Below are 21,666 nucleotides of genomic sequence, written 5' to 3' on the forward strand. Positions count from 1 at the left end.
CTGTTAATGCTGATATGTTTATATACAACGCCGTATTGAAAAGCATGTATTTACCCAATGTGTACAAACTGCGGTTAGCTGGACATAAGTGAAAGTGCACAAACAGTGTTGTTGTTGGGTTCTAACCCAGATAGTGTTGTTTTGTGATAGTTACACGTAAGAGTCATGTGACCATTTGCATAACTCTTCCAATACTAAATGACACAGTACAAAGCCTTCATATAAAATCCAGCATGAGTACATGCAAGGTTACAAATACCTATATCATTCGACGTAGATAAAGATTCGCTCTAAGTAAATAAACATCTGCTTATCAATCTGTGCCCATGACAGGCATCGATAAAAGTTCATGCTCTGGTGATCTTCGGAATTCCTCTGCTCTAACTTCCTGTAGCCTCTCAGTTAACTCGTTGCATTTCCTATTCGGAGGAGTTCTCGTAAACAAACGATGTTTTTCACTAGCAGCAGTATAATCGTTTAAACGTGATGGGTGAATCAAAAGGTCAAAAGAACATGACTTCGTATCAGTTCGTGTCATATCTACAGACTGAAAAGTAGATCTTGCTTTTAATCAAACTGGATAGTGATCGATCGTACAAAGCAAGAAGGTAAGCTAGATTTGCTCATGTTATTTGACAGATACTATTTTACTGATTCGTTTTCATGTGTGTCCCGAAAAGAGAGAGAGAGAGATTACTTAATTATTTGATTGATTGAGTTCTTCCGCATTGTGAAGAATACAGTTACTCATCCAGATACATCAAGGATAAACAAAGGAAATCCTAAAAGCTACTTGATAAACAAAATTATAAAGTATAGAACACAGATTACAATATTGTGGAAAAATATAAAAAAGAGTATGTGAGTGTTGCACATTCAGCACCGACATAAGCGAGAACATTTCTGTCGTTTAGACAAATATAAATGGACGATTCCATATTCTACGCCATGACGATGTATATAAGAAAGCTTACATCATATCATTATGCATACATATTATACGATTAATAGGGAAATAGAACACATTGGATACCATGACGGTACCACGCCTAACAATTCATGTGTACTTTTCCACAGGGAAGCAATAGTTGTGATACATAAAAGATGAAAGTTCATAATCTGATCATGGCTAAAAAGAAGTAGTAAGTCTCGAGAGATCATTCCCAGAAGAGTATTGATAAACTTAATATCAGACAATGAATCTAAGTACGTATTGACAGTTAATATTTTGCCGATACGTATTCGCGCGTGTCCCGAAGAGAGAGAGAGAGAGAGAGAGAGAGAGAGAGAGAGACTTTTGTAAAGTAATTTCCTAAATGGCCTTCTCGAATGTTACATAATTACTAAACATGTTGTCGTCCTCACGACAATGCAATTATCAATACAATTATTTCTGCCTGGTTAACTTTCAGATATACCCATTTACCCTAATTCTCTGCCCTACCTAAACTTGTAACAGAAAGATAAAAGGCCGGAGGTCTTGGCAGCCAGTCTATAGAATTTACCCAAATAGATAAAATACAACGATCAATTAATGTTACCTGTCTTCAAGTGGTTATGTAGATTCGTGGATATGCACAATAATCTCGTCAAGGTTCATCATCTATGCAAAATTATGTTTAATCTTAGCAAAATAAGTAACTATTATTCACAAAATAGGGAAGCATGTTTGTAATATCGTACATGCATGGTTTGCTTGTCTTTCCAAAAATGACAAAAGAGCTAATCGTCTGAAACTAATAACCTGAATAGACACACAGGTTAGTCAGATATGTGGATTTTGCTTTTGAAGTGTATTTTTTCATCCTATGAAGAATTGTAAGCATTGCAGATAGTCCGGGTTTACAGAATTGGATATGGGATAACATGCTTGGCCCGGACCAGTTAATTCAGGCCGGACTATCCTAAAATCTGCTACAGCACTTATGTATGTGTCTTGTTTCATAGCTGTTTGATTGGAACCCACATTGTTATTATTAATTATTATTATTAAAGGACGTGTTCCACCTCCACCCCACCCTCATTACTTGCTGCCACGACAATATTCTCCTTTACCTGCTGATCAGTATATATATACCGTAGAAGTCCCCATCCCTTTCTGGGTATCAGTGATAAGGGAACATTAGTGATAACAATAGATAACAAATCAAATGTTTGTTAAGTGCAAGCTGGGAAAACTCTCTAAAATGTACGCTGACCGCTTCAGTGGCCTAGTGGTTAGAGCGTCTGCCTCGGATGAGACAGGTAATGGGTTCGAACCTCGACCGAGTCATACCAAAGACTTAATAAAAATGGCACTAACAGCTGCCTCGCAAGGAGCTCAGCATTAAGAGGTTAGTGTTAGGACTGGTCGGCCTTGTGTCAGGAAAATGTGACTGGGTGGTACATGATGCCACATGTCTGCGGCTTGATGTCCCAGTCCTAAACATCGCTATTAACTGCCACACTGTAGACATCGTAGAGATATGACTGCAAAATTGTTAAAGCTACGTTAAAAATCCAATTCACACACACACACACACACACTTCTTTCCTATGATACACACGATACCTTAGGAGAACTCAATGTTGAATTCACGGTTGTTTCTATTTTTAGCAAATACATAGCTAGGAAACGTTTACAAAGTACTTTGACTTCATCGTTTGGGGAACATAATGCCACGGTGACTTTATGGGACTGTATAGGACTTTTTTCTGAGGTGACAACTCATTCTAGGTTAAAAGCCAGGTTTAAAGTTTCGGATATTATGTTCAAATATTGAACGTAATTTGTGCTTTAATAATGACATTAATGGGATTTTCTTTCAAAACATGAACCCATTTATTTTTGTTCTTTGATGGGACCTTTGCAATATATGAAAAATGCAACAGTTTGGAATGCACCACATATATGATACATTTGTAAGGCGATTTAAAATTTTAAAAATTAACATTCAATTGCGAAAAAAGTTTATGAAGTAAATTACAGTAGTATTAGTAGTAGTAGTAATAGGCCGTTTTGAGAGCATTATCCATCACAATTTACTTATTCAAGGAACAGCAACTCTTTAACAAGACCCCATGATCCATGATGGGAGGTTAGAGGAGGGCGATATTGGTGGACTCTCATTTGATTGTGCCTTTGACCTTTTAGACGAAGGCCGCAGACGGTGAATTGCAAAGCTAGGGAGATGACTATGTACACGAGTGATACGCCTTCCAGCGGTATAGCGAGCAACTCATACACCCACGTACCCGACGCATATGGTTACAGTAATAGACACCGCCTTACCGTCATCATTATTATTGCTTTTAACAGTGTTGGGGGGGGGGGCGGGGGGCGCTCAATCTCGGCATTGAGCTGCCCACGTCATCCCTAGTTGTTCTGATACCTCGTCCTCAACTGCCTATGTCTCGGATAGGGAGTTCATAAGTTTATGTTGACATGTGTTTGGACGTGACCATAGGCTTGGTTCTTGATCACATCAGGCCCGATCAATGTTTCCATGTACAGCATGAAGAGACCAGTCTTTGTCAAGTTATATGTCGTTATATGTTGTTTTTGCGTCGTACTTGCGAAAATCCCTTGCCTGAGGTTCTCGATGTATATAGCTCGTGCCCTAATGCTGTAGCGGGTCTCGACGGGTATTAGCTGCGTCTCATTAAAGATATCCAACCCATCGATATACTAGTACGGATATATACTCTTGAAGGTCAGAAGGGGAGGATATCGTGTATAGACTGCAGACAATAACTGGTATATATCTGAAAACTGGAGCTGGACCAGGGCAAAGGTCATATATTCCCCATATTAGTGAGTATGGTACTGATGTCTGCCTCTGAGGCCCTCCACAACGCTGACAGCATGGGTGTCTGCCTTTGAGCCAGCGTGTGCTTTTGCCGCTTAGAGGCTGGCGTGGATCGCCCAATGGCTGGGGATAGCTGCCGTGCCTGGGTAGCCACTATTGATTCCAGCATATTATTATGTATATTCAGTTTAATTATTTGTCTGTTAGTTTTATTTTTTTATATATATATAAATATATTTCATTACATGTTATATAATGTAACATTGTTTGCTGGACTTCACCTTGTCCAGAACTGAGCGCATTTCTGTTTGACCTGATTTACTTTTTTTTTTAAATTTCGTTTATGTAAACAACTAATAATAGCTTCATTATTGTATGAGCTTGTTAACCGAATAATTATTCAGGTAAACATGTTGATTTGTGTCAGAGTTTTAGGTCATGTTTTGTAAGCAAATAATGCTCATTAGATCATTCTCGAATGTTATTTTCCATTAGGGAAAGGTTGTTTTTAGAAAGTGCTAACTTGTGACCTGTGGTCAAGCAGAGAACTATATTATATTGTGACTGTGAGGATTTTACCAGTCGTGCTTTAACATCTAGCACTTAAGTTGGATTATGTTGTGACCAGTTTGGGCTGAATTTCAGTTTCTTCAGATTTTTGAATTTAATTACTTATTATATCTGGAAATACAAAAGTGCTGTGACAAAATTCTTGGATAAAGACATTCATTGAAATATATACTGAATTCAAACCTGGAATAATATTTCTGTGATTCAACAAGAGACTGTTGACACAGAAGTCTTTCGTAGGCTATATCAGACACGTCATCGCCTTCAATTTTGGATCTCTTCGGGACTTGAACTGAGTTTCATTCCCGACTTTTTATTACTATGATTGTGTCTTTAATTCTTGGATTATTTTTGGATTCGATTCGCAATACCGTAAGTTCTTTTATCTCACTGTTCACTTTGTATTATAGGGAAACAAATTATTGATTACATTTTATAAAGCTTGTTGTCTTCGCTCTTTTCTGATAGTTATTTTAAGAGCATCGACTCGTAACAATATCATCGTATTTGCTCTCTTCGATCTGACCCTCCCGGAGTAGTGCGTTCATTCCCTTCATGCTTTGCATGATGTAGTGGACTATGGTATATATGTGGCGCCGTAGCGGACAAAAGCTGGTCCAATCATAACTTGCCGTTGAAATTTAAATGTAATATGTCCAGAATTCCAATTTCACGTGTTGTATCAAAATTGCTTGTCCTTAAAGTTCCATTCTCTAGATCGAGATTTTAGATTTTATTTTGAATTAGACAGTGTGGTTGAAAGTTATATTTTTTATGTCACGGTTTTAGATTGTGTCGTTTGAATTACACGGCGGTGGTTGACATTTCAATGTCATACGTCGAGAATTCCTAACTTACATATTGGTTAAATGAGTTTATGTTGAAAGTTCTATTTCATATGTTGAGTATTTAGATTGCATCTGTTGAATTGCACAGCGCCGGTTGAAAATTCAATGCCCAATGTCTAGTTTTGAGATTGTATCTTTCTAAATTACACGGTGGTTGTTGAAATTTTAACGTCATATGTCGGAGTTTCAATTTAACATGTTGAATCACATTGATTGTGCTGAACATTCAATTTCGTCTGTTGAGTTTTTAGATTGTATCTGTTGAATTACACAGCGGTGATTGGACATTTGTGTTGTCCTTGTCAGAATTGTCTTTTTTTATCATTATACAATGTCCACTTTAACAATTCAAAATAATATCGAGTATTAAGAGATATAATTCGTGTATTCAATTATGAGGCGCCATTACATTTTATGCATTTACAGTTTAAAGTTACCATTCACGGGTCGAGAATTACTATATATTTCTTCGCTAGATGTCGCTCTCGTGAACGGACCGCATTATTTCTAAACAAAGAGGCTGCTTCTCGTTGCTGTGAAATTCAATGGATGAAATCTAAATACTCGCCGTATGAAATGGAACTTTCGTCGAAACAGTTGCATACAACGTGTGAATTAGGGATTCTTGACATGATAGTGAAATTTCAACCACCGTTGTTTAATTCAAAATATACACTGTAAAACGTTGATATAGGAAATAGAACTTTAAACCACCACTGTATAATTCAACACATAAAATCTACAATCTCGATCAAGAAAATGAAACTTTAAGGACATGCAATTTGATCCAACACGTGATATTGGATTTCTCGACACACGACATCGAAATTTCAACTGCAACTTTCTCACTGGACCAGCTTTTGTCCGCTATGGTGCCTCTGAGCATTTGTTGCATATGCTATTAACGGTGAGAGTACATGCTCCAAACTTCCAACAGGTCAGGAGTCGGGTCTCGTCTCGGTATCTCTGTGTGAGTGCCATATCTGAGTATGAACAGCACAGTAAGTGTTAAAGCACTTCATACAGGAGGCTGGGCTGCCAAGGGGAAACCAGACGCATAACTTCCTTTGCGGTCCATAGTTAATGACGTCATTCCATAAACCCCTCGCGTCTCTAATTGGTGTGTTGGTGATAGGCACCCACCCTGTTATAATCGCAAAGATCTGTCTAAATCCATATACACCCACCGCCCCCAGTGACGCACGGGGTCTAGTAAAAACGTTGCTGCTTGGTGATGTATTGTGGTCTCAAACCCCGTACCTGATGCTATGTTAACATGACCACCCACCTTCACCAACCCTTTTGAGGCTAACAGGGTATTGTAAAATGTTGATGTACCTTGACGTAGCGAAATGCGATGTATGTTTGTCTCAAACCGGCCTTTTATTACTGCTTATATGGTGATGGGTGACGTCGGCAACATCAATGACTTGATTATTTAAATAATGTTTGCAAGCCAAGTTTTAATTTTATCTGATATTATCGACTATCTAATGTCCAGCCTTCTTAAAACATCTTATACAATTTTAAAAACATGATGAACTACTGCTATAGGAGCTAACACAACGTTATTCCTTGGTTCTATTTATCTATTAGTTCTTCTGACAATAATCAACAGTGCGAGTTGCGATGCCACCGCGTCGTCAGAAACAGATAAAGTTAAGTGTTGAATTGATTAGTTACCTAACGACCAGATGCCGTTTAAGGTCCGGGTAAACAAGCGTTAAAATTGCGCAGTTCAGAATGGTGTTTAGCCTTTTGGCAACAATGTACGGTCTCAGATATGGTACTTGACCATTTCTTGACCAGCATGGGGTTGCGAAACGGCCCGTTACCATTTATTGACATACATACATACATACATACATACATACTTTTTGTTAGCAGATGCAAAACAATATTTTACTATTGCAGTAGAATCATTTTGTATTGTTACTCGTGACTCGTGGCTTCGCCATTCATGACAATACAATGTTTCCGTTTCAAGCGTGAATTTCTGTCTTGTATATACTCAGAAGTTGATTATTTCCTCATTTATTCCTTCTAGCTCTTTCGCATTAACGTCACGAGTGTACTTCAGGATGGTAAAGATGATGCGAATGTGTGTATTTATGGCTCGACACGTGAACTTATCCACATACATACACAGATACATACATACCTACATACATACATACATACATACCTACATACATACATACATACATACATACCTACATACATACATACATACATACCTACATACATACATACATACATACATACATACATACATACATATAAAAGGATGATTTGCTGCAATGAAAAGTTGAGATCATGAGATTTGATTTTGTTTTTGTCACGTATCTTTTGCCCAATCCTCAATTAAAACAATATTTAACAAAAAAGAAGGCTATTGAAGCCAAACAAACTTAGCGGGAAACATTATATAACATTATAGGAGCTTCTTACTTTCTTATTAGTTGCAAAATAAATTCCTAAGATACTACATTTTCAGATTTCAAGTTGGATTTAAATGACTCACGGCACTAATTCAGTTCCCTCAGTAAACCTATGCAAACACCATGATATTAAAAATGCATTAACTTTAAATGTCTGTGGCCTCGTTATCAAACTTATATTTATCAGTATGGATACATCCTTGATGACAGCTTATTTGCAGGGAAAACCATATGACTTGCGGCATTTTCTGGACCTACATGTGTTTGAACCACGTGCTTTCAGTTCCGCATCAAAGAGTCATGTGCTAATTTGAGTAACGAGTAGTCCCAACTCAAGGATGTTAAAGAACAGAAATTTCATCAATAAGACAATGTATTTTTTCAGTTATAACTAGGATAAGCTTTCTAAAGATTGTTTTTACTAAAATGTAACATTCATTATCAAACAATACTGGCGAGCCAAACCCATATATGTTCACCCATTTGTCCATACCATTACGCCAATTTCTAGGCTGGTTCCCATTTTTCCAAACCATTACGCTAATTTCTAGACTGGTTCCAATTTTTTCATACCATTTCAAACATTTCTAGTCTGGTTCCCATTTGTCCATACCATTAGAACACAGAACACAATTAATTTTACTATATGTTTTCAACATTTCTTTCTCAATACTGACCTTTCCACTGTGTGACAATCAATACAAATCATGTTTTAATTTAAAATACCTTCAAAGATGACTTCACGGTGAAATTCTTGTCAAAGGTTGACCTGCATTTTTTTGAGAGGCTGGACTGTCAACAGAGCAGCATGTAAACATAACACATATTTCACTTCCGGATCATCACCAAGGCCTTATTACTCACTGTGCACTGTCGCCGAAATACACATGGAACACCACACCCTGAGCTCATATTCTAAAGAATAAACAATTACCTTTATATCCCTACAAAACATGCATAAATATAACTCTTCTATCACCACCAAAATGAGAGAGGAAAAAATGTTCTAAAAATAGACTAGAACTACGGGTACTGAACTGGAAGTACTAATTGTGACCCGATTCCATTACGCCAAGTTTTAGGATGGTTCCCATTTTTCCATGAAATCACGCCAATTTCTCGACTGGTTCCAATTTTTCCATACCATTTCACCCATTTCTAGACTGGTTCCCATTTTTGTATTCCAATACACCCATTTCTAAACTGGTTTCCATTTTTCCATACCATTAGTACCGTGAGTCCTATAATTAGACTCTTTAAAATAGTCTCTCGCATCTTTGAAGATTTAACACAAAATACTAATTCCTTTTTCTGTACTCCAGAATTATGAGCTGTAGGATTCCAACGATTTTAGATATGAGCTGTATTATTCTTTTATTCGAGATATGAGCTGTAGGATTTCACTGTTAGAGATGTGAGCTGTAGGATTCCATTTTTGATGTATACTGATATTTTTATTTGTTTAAACAATTGATGCTATTTTACAAATGAAAAACAAACTCGAATAACCTACCTGGCCCTCTTCTCAAATCCCATACTTTTAAAGTGTTGGTAATATTGAAACTCGAAAAACGCTACATGTGTATGTTTTCTTACGTATATTACTGCTTTTTTCACTTTAGTGAGCAAAGAAAAAAAATGACTGCAAGTTAATGTAATATTTTTCTTTTAATTCATTTGACGTTTTGACCCCTCTTTCTAGTTCCGTGGGAGGAGGAGCTAATTTAATTACATCTTTTGTACCATGCTTCATAAAGTACAATGTGATTTTTAACACAGTTGGTTAGGAGGAGATGGCATCGATAACAAAAAGACAGACAAACGAAGAGCATCACACTTAAAGGGTATGCGGAATTCTAATTTTTGTCTAAAAATAAAGCCGACACTATGCTACAATGCAGGTGAAACATCACGGCTCAGACCAAAAGCAAACATTACCGATGTATCAATGTTTATGTTAACCAAAGTCTCCGTTGCATCACGGCCGGATTACGGCTTTGAACGGACCAGAGCACTTAAGATAAGCGTCTGGAGAACTGGTATAAAAGACAGTCAAATAAAATTTACATCTCCACAGACCTACTTGAAGACAGTGGAGGTATATTATTAATCAGACTGACCTGTAAGCAGTCCTAAAACTTTCCTGTATGTGTGTATAATTATTATAACTATATTAAGTACTGTATTTTGACGTCTCTGACCGATATATGTTTTATTTAGAGACTTCTATGATTTGATCCACGGCAACAAAAGGATCCCCCTCCCATGAATGTAGGGATCACTGGGTACGTGCCAGCCATGGCCCCTTCCTTAAACCGACCTTGCATACTGTTCTAGCGTTAGCATTAGACTTTTCAAATAATTGTTTAAACACTGAGCTCTCAAGAAGTACTCACACACACACACACACACACACACACACACACACACACACACACATATATATATATATATATATATATATATATATATATATATATATATATGTATATATATATATATATATATATATATATGCAATATACTACGAACAGTGTGAAACTAGTATCTAACTAGCATAAGCGCTTTCGATTCCTAACGAGTCTTTTTCAAAGGCAAATACAAAACATAGACAAGACAAACAAATACAACAGAAAAACCGTTGTGTTTGCAAAACTTGACACAGCTATGACTTGCTGCAGATGCTGGAAGATATTTTATATTGATCTGGAAATCGATGAGCCATAGCGACATCTGTTATTTTATGTAAATTTATGTACGCGCTAATTATATCCCGGATATTGCATTGTTTTAGTAGCCATTATATGTTATTGGGTGACTAATAAACAAATGTAGAGAATTATTTCAAAGAAAATGTGTCGGCTGCAAAAAAGATAATTTTATTTGAAAATGGCTGTCATTTTCTAGTCTTCTTGGTTTAAACCGCTTGGAGGAGGCGTATCCAGAAAGACTCCTTTTCTTTCCTGGTTTCGGAACTCTAGTTGGGGATGTGAGCAATTGCAATAAGTGTTAGATCACTAAAAATCGGACAAGTGATGGAATACATATTCAATAAGATTTGCAAATGTTACCACCACCCCCATCTCCATCCGGCCGCTCCGGTAGCCTGGTGGTTAAAGCGTCCGCCTAGGATGCGAGATGTCGCGGGTTCGAACCCCGGCCGAGTCATACCAAAGACATATAAGAATGGTACTCACAGCTGCCTCGTATTAAGAGGTTGGTGTTAGATCTGGTCGACCTTTTGTCAGGATAATGTGACTGGGTGGGACATCATGCTACATGTCTGCGGAATGATGCCCCAGTGCTAGACATAACTATACACTGCCACACTGCAGACATCGCAGCGATATAACTGAAAAATTGTTAAAGCTACGTTAAATAGCAACCACACACACACACACACACACACACACACACACACACACACATCCCCAACACTCTCCTGCAGAGTAAGACTTCAGATGCTCGCCAGATTTGTAAACAGGCGTAGCATTAATACTGGGAACAGCTTCTCACAACAATAAGACAATGTAATACACTGGGAACATATAACAACAACAAGAGAATGTAACACACTGTGAACATCTCACAACAATAAGACAATATAACACAATGGAGACAATATAACACAATGGGAACATCTCACAACAATAAGACAATGTAACACACTGTGAACATCTCACAACAATAAAACAATATAACACAATGGGAACATCTCACAACAATAAGACAATATAACACACTGGGAACATCTCACGACAATAAGACAATATACCACACTGGGAACATCTCACAACAATAAGACAATATAACACTGGGAACATCTCTCAACAATAAAACAATATAACACACTGGGAACATCTCACAAAATAAGACAATATAACACACTGGGAACATGTCACAACAATATAACAATGGATGACACTGGGAACACCTCACAACAATAACACAATGTAACACCATGGGAACATCTCACAGCAATAAGACAATATAACACACTTGGAACATATCACAACAATAAGACAATGTATGACACTGGGAACACCTCACAACAATAAGACAACGTAACACACTGGAAACATCTCACAACAATAATACATTATAACACACTGGGAAAATCTTACAACAATAAAACAAAGGATGACACTGGGAACACCTCACAGCATTAAGACATTATAACACACTGGGAACATCTCACAACAATAATATATTATAACACACTGGGAACATCTCACAACAATAAGACAACATAACACAATAGGAACATCTCACAGCAATAAAACAATATAACACTGGAACATCTCTCAACAATAAAACAATATAACACACTGGGAACATCTCACACAATAAGACAATATAACACATTGGGAACATATCACAACAATAAGACAATGTATGACACTGGGAACACCTCACAACAATAAGACATTATAACACACTGGGAACAGCGCACAACAATAAGACAATATAACACACTAGAAACATCTCACAACAATAACACACTTTAACACATTGGGAACATCTCACAACAATAAGACACATGGGGAACATCTCAGAACAATACGACATTATAATACACTAGGAACATCTCACAACAATAAGACACTATGACACACTGGATACATCTCACAACAATAAGACAATGTAACACACTGGGAACATCTCACAACAATAAGACATTATAACACACTGGGAACATCTCAAAGACAGTATAACACGCTGGAACATCTCACAACAATAAGACAATGTAAGAGACTATGAACATCTCACAACAATAAGACAATATAACACACTGGGAACATCTCACAACAATAAGACATTTTAACACACTAGGAACATCTCACAACAATAAGACATTATAACACACTTGGAACATCTCCCAACAATAAGACAATGTAACACACTGGGAACATCTCACAACAATAAAACACTATAACACACTGGGAACAGCTCATACCAATAAGACAATGTAACACACTGGGAACAGCTTCTCACAACAATAAGACCGTGTAGCACAGTGGGAACAACTTCTCACAACAATAAAACTGAAATATATCGCAAATCAATATAACTTAACTTAATAACAGTATTGTATAGTATTGGTACTAACTCGAGTAAAAACACTGAATGCGGTTGCGGTCAAATATAAAACCATGTAACGATCGTATTTGTCTGAATGATATTTTTTTTAAGGAACGTGAATTTGCTTGTTTGTATTTTTGTCAAATGGATTACCAAGATGGTTTAAAAGGCTGTACAATGTAAACATTAGTAGCTTGCTGTCATTCACGTTCATAAAACAAGGAAAAAGTGCATGGACAGCGTCAGTGGTTATTGTGGGATTCGAACCCACAACGGTTTCGTTAAGGCGAAATTGATACCATATCATGCGAAGTAACCACTTAACTACGCCAGCACTAACCTAGATTGTATAAAAACACCTATATAATCCAGTTTATTTACTAAGCTATATATGGATCTATCGCTTGGATAGTGATCGAAAGAGTTCAGGGGACGCAACTTTTACACATGGTATTTAACAAACAACATATTACTGTCCCTTGATCAACTGTGTAACGACGACAAACACCTTGATTATATAAGTTTTTTCCTGCACCTTTAATCCGGCACCGCGGAAAGACCGATTGTTATTAAAGAGGTTGCCCCGGATGACATAGAATTACTACAATAGATCCAAAGCAGTAAATATTAAAATTTTCCCCACTGTGGTTGTGTTGATTTATGAATATACCAAAAAATGTCCTCAGTAATAATAATAATAATAATAATAACAGTGTATTTGCTGAGGGTAAGTCAGTATATTATACTTTTCTTCCCTGAGACCACTATATATATATATATATATATATATATATATATATATATATATATATATATATATATATATATATATATATATATATAATGGCTGTTACAAACTATAACGTCTCATCTGTTTAATCAGGCACAGTTAATTTACGTCATCAACTATAACGTCTCATTTAATTATACACAGTTAATAGATGTTGCAAACTATAACGTCTCATCTGTTTAATCAGGCACAGTTAATTTACGTCATCAACTGTAACGTCTCATTTAATTATACACAGTTAATAGATGTTATAAAGTACAACATCTCATCTGTTTAAGTGTGCACAATTAACTGATATTATAGACTTTAACATTTCATCTGTTGAACGCACAGCTGACTGAGGTTATAAACTATAACAGCTCTTATGTTTAAACATACACGAAGTAAGCTAAAGGAAACTGCTCACGTGCATAGCTCCCCCACTAGTCGTGACGATTAAAAATTATACTGAGAACAACTTGTTGGTCTAATACAGTGGTTCTCAAAGTGGGCGCTACCACACCCTTTGGGGCGGTAGGATTACCAAAGGGGTGCTAAAGCTGAATAATGCTTTTTACAGGGTAAGGTAGGGGGCGCTGGGGACACCCAAGGTGCCAGAGGCCCGAAAATGTTTGGGAACCACTGGTCTAATGTATGACTTTCGAATCTATGAGATATTACATCACAGCTAGTATGATTAGGAACACATGTTCGTCAGACATGGTTTTCACTTCTGAGATGTTATTTGAAGAATTTAAACCACTGCATATCGGCCCCATTTATATATCCGTACACATTCGATAAAGTGTGGGTCAAATTTGGGTCAATACTTTGGTCTGGACCAGTACATTCGGTTCGGACTACATGTATTATGGAATCTGTTCATGGTCTTGTACCAGAAATCTGGTCTTGACCAGATTCTGTTTTTAGACGGCGTTTTCTAATAAAATACGTGTCTTCTATTTTTAGTAAACAGTGCATGTGATCCGTATGTGACCAAACTGAGCGTACCGAACGAATTGTCCAGACCAAATTAGGTCCGCACTACATTTTATATGTAAATTTAGTTCAAAGTACTATAAGCAGTATCTTCTCAAAGAGCACACACAAGCTACTTTGTCGATTACATCCCGGATATAACTTAAATATAAAAATGATTCATATTTGTATGCTCTGCATGTTGAAAAGGACGACATATATTTTCTTTATTTAAAAAAATTGGGGGGGGGGGGCACAACAGGAGAAATCTAATCCTCGCTTATGCTGATAGAATGTCCGGTATAACGAGCACCATCGTATTCAACATTAAACCGCGTTAGAATTAATTACAGCAATTATATTCTCTCTCTCTCTCTCTCAAAAAGTTCTTGACATTTGTTTTTTTCTTCTTCTAATTTCCAATATTTGATAACATTAAGAGACATATCCAGTGGCGGAAGTTTTCACATTTTTATTCAAGTTTTACTATGCCAAGAATTTCTTTTGTTAAATTATTTTCATATAGGTCAATCTGTCATTTTGATGCATAAAACTACACAAGCACAGCCAGGCTTTATTCAGACCAGGTCGTTAGCACATAAAACTACACAAGCACAGCAAGGCTTCACTCAGACCAGGTCGTTAACACATAAAACTACACAAGCACAGATAGGCTTTACTCAGACCAGGTCGTTAACACATAAAACTTCACAAGCACAGCTAGGCTTTACTCAGACCAGGTCGTTAGCACATAAAACTACACAAGCACAGCAAGGCTTCACTCAGACCAGGTCGTTAACACATAAAACTACACAAGCACAGATAGGCTTTACTCAGACCAGGTCGTTAACACATAAAACTACACAAGCACAGCTAGGCTTTACTCAGACCAGGTCGTTAACACATAAAACTACACAAGCACAGCCAGGCTTTACTCAGATCAGGTCGTTAACACATAATACGATTATGTTCTTCAGACAATAATTGTTTGTAAAATCTCATAATACCTTCATTTTACATTATATGGATAAACTCTATAAAAACTGACTCAGGGGAAAAAAAGATACAAATGTATTTTAAAAACTTGTTTGATTTGATGTCTCGGTCATTAAAGTTCAAGTCTTTTAGTTCACGCTAGTTCATACTAGCTGTGATGTAATATCTCATAGATTTTGAAAGTCATACATCAGACCAGTGGTTCCCAAACTTTTTCGGGCCACTGGCACCTTGGGTGTCTCGGTCATTAAAGTTCAATTCTTTTAGGCATTCTTGATAAATATGATTATATATTTTATTCAAACCATTGTTCTGCATCTGACGAGGTTTCTATTAAGATCACTGTTATTCCTCCTTACCAATTCCTGAATACATATCACTGCAGTATGTAATCAAGAAAGAGGATTAGATCGGAACATGATTTGACCTAGACGATGATGGCGATGACATTGGTAATAGTTGGTAGTAGTTTCATCTAATATTATTTTACTATTTATATTCTTCGTTTCGGCTATCATCGAGTGAACAAGTGACAAATAATTAGAAATATAATGGAATATTTTTTAAAGTAATAAAATGGTTGTTGTTCTTCAAAATTAGCATGCAAATATGTAATAACTAAATGTTTTAATTTACATTTTGAGGCTTTAAATAATTTTCTTTTTTATGTTTGCAATATCCTTGCAGACAACACGGATTAAAATACATTTTATGGTAAATTTTCTGAAAAGTGTCTGCAATAATCGCTAAAGGTCGCAGGCAACCAATTGTTTGATGAACTAAGGAACCGTCCTGTTTGGCGGTATATTAAATTCAGTATTTAAAGGAATGAAGGTCGCTGATCAGTTTAAAATAATTAACGGAAAAATTAATGTAATTGTTTTGAAAAAGTCTAAGTGTAGGTAAATTGTAAGCAAATAGTAAGCTTGAACCTAAAATCATCTTTTATTTATCGCTTTAATCGCATTAATACTACTGGATGTTGACGAGGAGATCTCACCGGGCCGGAGTTCTATAGAGAACTTCTACAAGAGAAACTTTCTCAGAAATGAGTTGCAAAATATTATTTTCATCGCTTTGATGGTTTCCTTTTGCAAAGACTCTTGATTGGAAATTATCGTGATTTGCCAGTCTTATCACGAAAGTATAGTAATAGGTCGAGATTAACGTTCTCTTCCTTTGACACTGTATCTTTATTATCAATTCCACTTTCTCTACTTTTGGCACTATGTGTCATTATTATCAATTCTTCTTTCTCTACCTTTGACACTATGTATCGTTAGGACCAATTATACTTTCTCTACCTTTGACACTATGTATCGTTAGGACCAATTATACTTTCTCTACCTTTGACACTATGTATCGTTAGTAGCAATTATACTTTCTCTACCTTTGACACTATGCATCGTTAGTAGCAATTATACTTTCTCTACCTTTGACACTATGTATCGTTAGGACCAATTATACTTTCTCTACCTTTGACACTATGTATCGTTAGGACCAATTATACTTTCTCTACCTTTGACACTATGTATCGTTAGGACCAATTATACTTTCTCTACCTTTGACACTATGTATCGTTAGGACCAATTATACTTTCTCAGCCATTGACACTATGTATCGTTAGTACCAATTATACTTTCTCTACCTTTGACACTATGTATCGTTAGGACCAATTATACTTTCTCTACCTTTGACACTATGTATCGTTAGGACCAATTATACTTTCTCAGCCATTGACACTATAGATTATTTTTTCAAGTATACGCCGTATATTATTATCAACAATTATATTTTCTATTCTATTTCTGTACCGTTGACAATATAGATTATTATTAACAAATCTGTTTTCTTTTACTTTTTCTACCGTTGACATTATAGATTATTATTAACAAATCTGTTTTCTTTTACTTTTTCTACCGTTGACACTATAGATTATTATTAACAGATCTGTTTTCTTTTACCTTTTCTACCGTTGACACTATAGATTATTATTAACAAATCTGTTTTCTTTTACTTTTTCTACCGTTGACACTATAGATTATTATTAACAGATCTGTTTTCTTTTACTTTTTCTACCGTTGACACTATAGATTATTATTAACAACTATTCTTTCTCTACTGTTGACGCTATACATTATGCTTAGCAATTTTACTTTCTCTACCGTTGACACTAAAAATTATTATTATTATTATTATTATTACACTTTCTCTACCGTTGACACCAAAGAATATTATTAACAATTCTTCTTTATCTACTGTTGACACTATAATTATTAATAATAATTTTACTTTCTCTATCGTTGACACTAAAGATCATTATTATTATTATTATTATTATTATTTTATCTACCGTTGATATTGTATATTATAATTAATATTTCTACTTTCTCTACCAACTGACACTATATATTATTATTATTATTATTATTATTATCATCATCATCATCATCATCATCATCATCAATTCTACTTAGTCTACCGCTGACACTACATATTATTATTACAATTCTACTTCTCTTCCTTTAACACAATTCCAAATAGTATTAATAACATGATAAAATCCCAAATTTAGAAGAAATGTTGAGAAATTTTGTTATACGGTCGCCAGAATATATTATTAGTTTTTCTTATTGATAAACACAAATATCAAATAGATCCCCGCAATAGCTTACAATTTTGAAAAGGATATAATGAGTTTTTTTTTGAAACAGTATATAAAAAGAAGCATCTGGGAAAGAGAGCAAAAGGAAACAAAGAAATGTTAATCTAAGTCGTAACATATACAATATATAATAATAAAAAAAGCTTTCTACAATTTTTCCCCTCCCTCCCCACCGCCCCACCCCTTCTATTCAATCCCATTCCACCGCTAGAACTGAATGAAGAATTGGAACCTTTGTTATCTCTACCCTAAATACGATCGCCCTCTTTCAATCGGTGCAAATTGAACACAGGTTTACAAGGAAGAGTTTATATTACCTATAAAAATGTTTCATTTGATTCACGCCTTTCCTGCATTCGTGTTCCGAAACCTTCATCGTCGTTTGCTCGGTCTCTTAAAACATCATACCCAATACGATGACCCTCCCTCGCTCGATATAGATGCAGTTTAGAATACGATGTGAGGTCCATATTTCTAGTAAAAATGTGACTTTTTGACGCCCACCCTCACGCACTGACGGACGGACATAGCCTATCACAATATGTATATATATATGACGACTTTCCCCACCAATGAATTAATATTTAATGAGTGAAGAATATCACACAAAATGCCCATTTGATATTAAATTTATGAATGAGTAGAATAATACTATAAGCCGGACGTGAAAGCTGCTCATGGCATGTAGAATTAAAGAACATTTCACAATAGTTCATGTCACATGAACACGTATTTCAAACTGTATTTTATCACACCGCGTTTACGAACGTAACAATATCACACCAACATAAATGATATTTGGAGAGTTAGGACGACTTTCCATGTTGACTGTTATAAAACAAAGGATTGTAACTTTGAGCAGAAATCTGGGGATTATTACAACAACAAAAAAGATGTCCTTTCAAGTATATATTATAAACTATTGTGTTACTGGCAACTATCAGCCTTCATAATTACTTAGTGTTATAATTTTTTCTATGAGTGTGAACTGTCCAACATTTTGAATATCAAACTTTTCACAGTTAAAAATATCAAAATCCATCTGTAAAAAGTTAGACTCAAAGAGAAGTTTAAACATTATTTACGTGACTTAATATTCAGCAGTTCTAGATATGTTAGCTGTAGACCTTTAAAATCTGAGTTTAAATATGAAGATTTACAATAATAGTATCGTTATATTAACATGTTATTGTTATTAATTAAAACCAGGATATCAGACTACCGATACAGTGTGGTAACGTTATAATATTGTTGTTAATTAAAAACAGGAAATCAGACTACCGATACAGTGTGGTAACGTTAAAATATCGTTATTAATTAAAAACAGGAAATCAGGCTACCGATACAGTGTGGTAACGTTATAATATCGTTGTTAATTAAAACCAGGAAATCTTAGACTATCGATTGAGTGTGATAACTCTGTAATACCGTTGTCAGTTAAAAAAAAAATGTGGAAATCTTACGCTGCCGATACAGTGTGGTAAATTTGTGATACTTCTGTTAATTTCAAACAGGAAATTATTGACTAACGATGCATTAAAGTAAATTTATAAACCGTTGTTAATTTGAAACAGGAAAATCATAGACTACCGATACATTGTGATTAATTTGTGGTACCTCTGTTAATTAAACACATTTAATCATAGTTTAGTGATGCACTAAGATACATGGGTTTTAATTAAAATTGTGATAGTAACTGTCTGATACAGTTTCAGTATGCTAATTATGCAAACACAAAGAATTTAAAGCAATCAGTGTTTGTTTACACACGAGTTCATACATACTTTAAAATAATATCAAGACAAATAACAACAACTATATTTTTAAAAATTAAGTAAATTCAGCATTGCTAAAAACTAAGAATTTTTGGTCTGTATTGTAAATTTAGCTATGTATATGTTTGAATTATTTATGACTTGTACTTTATTTACTCTGTTTAAAGTGGATATTTAACTGAATGTCTTACATCAGTGGTTCCCAGATTTTGTCGGGCCTCCGCCCCCTTGGTTATTTATCATCAGTGCCCCTTGCATTCCCCTGTAAGAAGCATTATTCAGCATTAGCGCCACCTCCGTAATCCAACCGCCCACTCTGGGAACCACTGTCATACATCGTTGTCAAATAACCAGTTTAGGGTGTAAGAGATTGTATTAAATTAGGCATTAAATCAGAAAAATTATTTTATGATACCTTGCTAACATGCGCGCAATTTTAATTTACGCTATTGTTAATAATCCAAGCACACAACTCTAATATATATGTTATATTCAGTTAATACACTCAAAATACAAATCCAATCTAATCTTTAACAAATTTATATAAGGAAATAAAATATTTTCACAGGCATAGTATAATTAATCTGATAACAGGGATCAAACAAAAATAATGTAGATACTTGTAGAGAATGAAAAGGAATTAAGAAATACATTTATTAGCGTATCGTACAGGCGATAACTCTATTTTTTTTTGGTTCCACTACACAACACCAACTCCACACTACACCAACTCCACCTGAAATTACACATATAGAAGTGATGTCGAAGCTTAAAAAGCGGGTGGCTTACTATTATAATTCGAGGTAAGAACTATTCGTTCTGGACTCTTATAGTTCTAATCAAGAATCGCTGGAAAAGTTTTCTCGACAAAACGGAGATTTACATAAAGAGATTTATGACTTAAATCCAAATAAAATTATATTCCAATATCTACAAATTTACACTTACGTCTTTATTTATAACAAAAAGAACGGACTAATCAGTATAATACAGGACTGGGAAGGTATACAATAATACTACATAAAGTATGAACTGTGAAGTTTTGACCAACATTTATATTTCAAAAGCGCCATCTACAATAAAACAATTATTGAAAACGCACCATTTCAGTAATGTCCTTAAATTCAAACAAGGTCTGGGGGCAGGTGTACAAAGAGAAATTAAATTAACACTGCTATTGCGATTTTCACTGAAAGTGTTATTGAAGGGGTGTATTTTACAGAGAAAAATACTTAATAATCATATTATTGACTTCAAGAGAAATCATTGTAGACATAAAGAATGGTACTCTGTTTAATTAGGGAGGATATCTTGCGGTTTTCTTTATTTCTTTTACTAATTTTGTTTTCTTTGAAAGAAAAGCTGCGCCATTTATAAGAGAAAAGATTAAATACACGTAAGGTGGTTAAATTTGTGACAGACGACTTTTACCTTTAAAATAATGTTGAAAGAAAGGTTGAATGGCTTCCATTGTTGTTTAGTTCAAAGATTACCGTTTAACCCAAGGTTGAAATGAAACTCAAAGCTTAACCAAAATAATGAATTTTATAATTAAATTTGTATTTACTGCCATCTCTTCCCTGAACACAGCAACAAGAAATATAATTTAAATTGTCATAAAAATAATTGCGAAAAGGATTCATTTGCGAAAAGTTTCTCTTTTCATGTTTTTTTTTTTTTTGTGGGGGTGTGTGGGTGGGTGTGTGTGGGTGTTTTATTCTAATATCGAGTCCATTATATGTTTGTGCTCAAGA

General features: G+C 35.2%; 1 protein-coding gene across 1 annotated transcript in view; it reads left to right on the forward strand.

The window, feature by feature from the left end:
• The first annotated feature begins 401 nt into the window (after nucleotides 1-401).
• LOC149776492 (polycomb complex protein BMI-1-A-like) overlaps nucleotides 402-21,666 on the forward strand; it is a 125,789-nt gene continuing 104,524 nt past the window's right edge. The window contains exon 1 of the mRNA XM_089940926.1: nucleotides 402-608. The gene's annotated coding sequence lies outside the window, so the exon portion shown is untranslated. The remainder of the gene's footprint in view (nucleotides 609-21,666) is intronic.

The sequence above is a fragment of the Sinohyriopsis cumingii genome, chromosome 18, assembly GCF_028554795.1.
Source record: "Sinohyriopsis cumingii isolate HCF-2022 chromosome 18, ASM2855479v2, whole genome shotgun sequence".
Classification (NCBI taxonomy): domain Eukaryota; kingdom Metazoa; phylum Mollusca; class Bivalvia; order Unionida; family Unionidae; genus Sinohyriopsis; species Sinohyriopsis cumingii.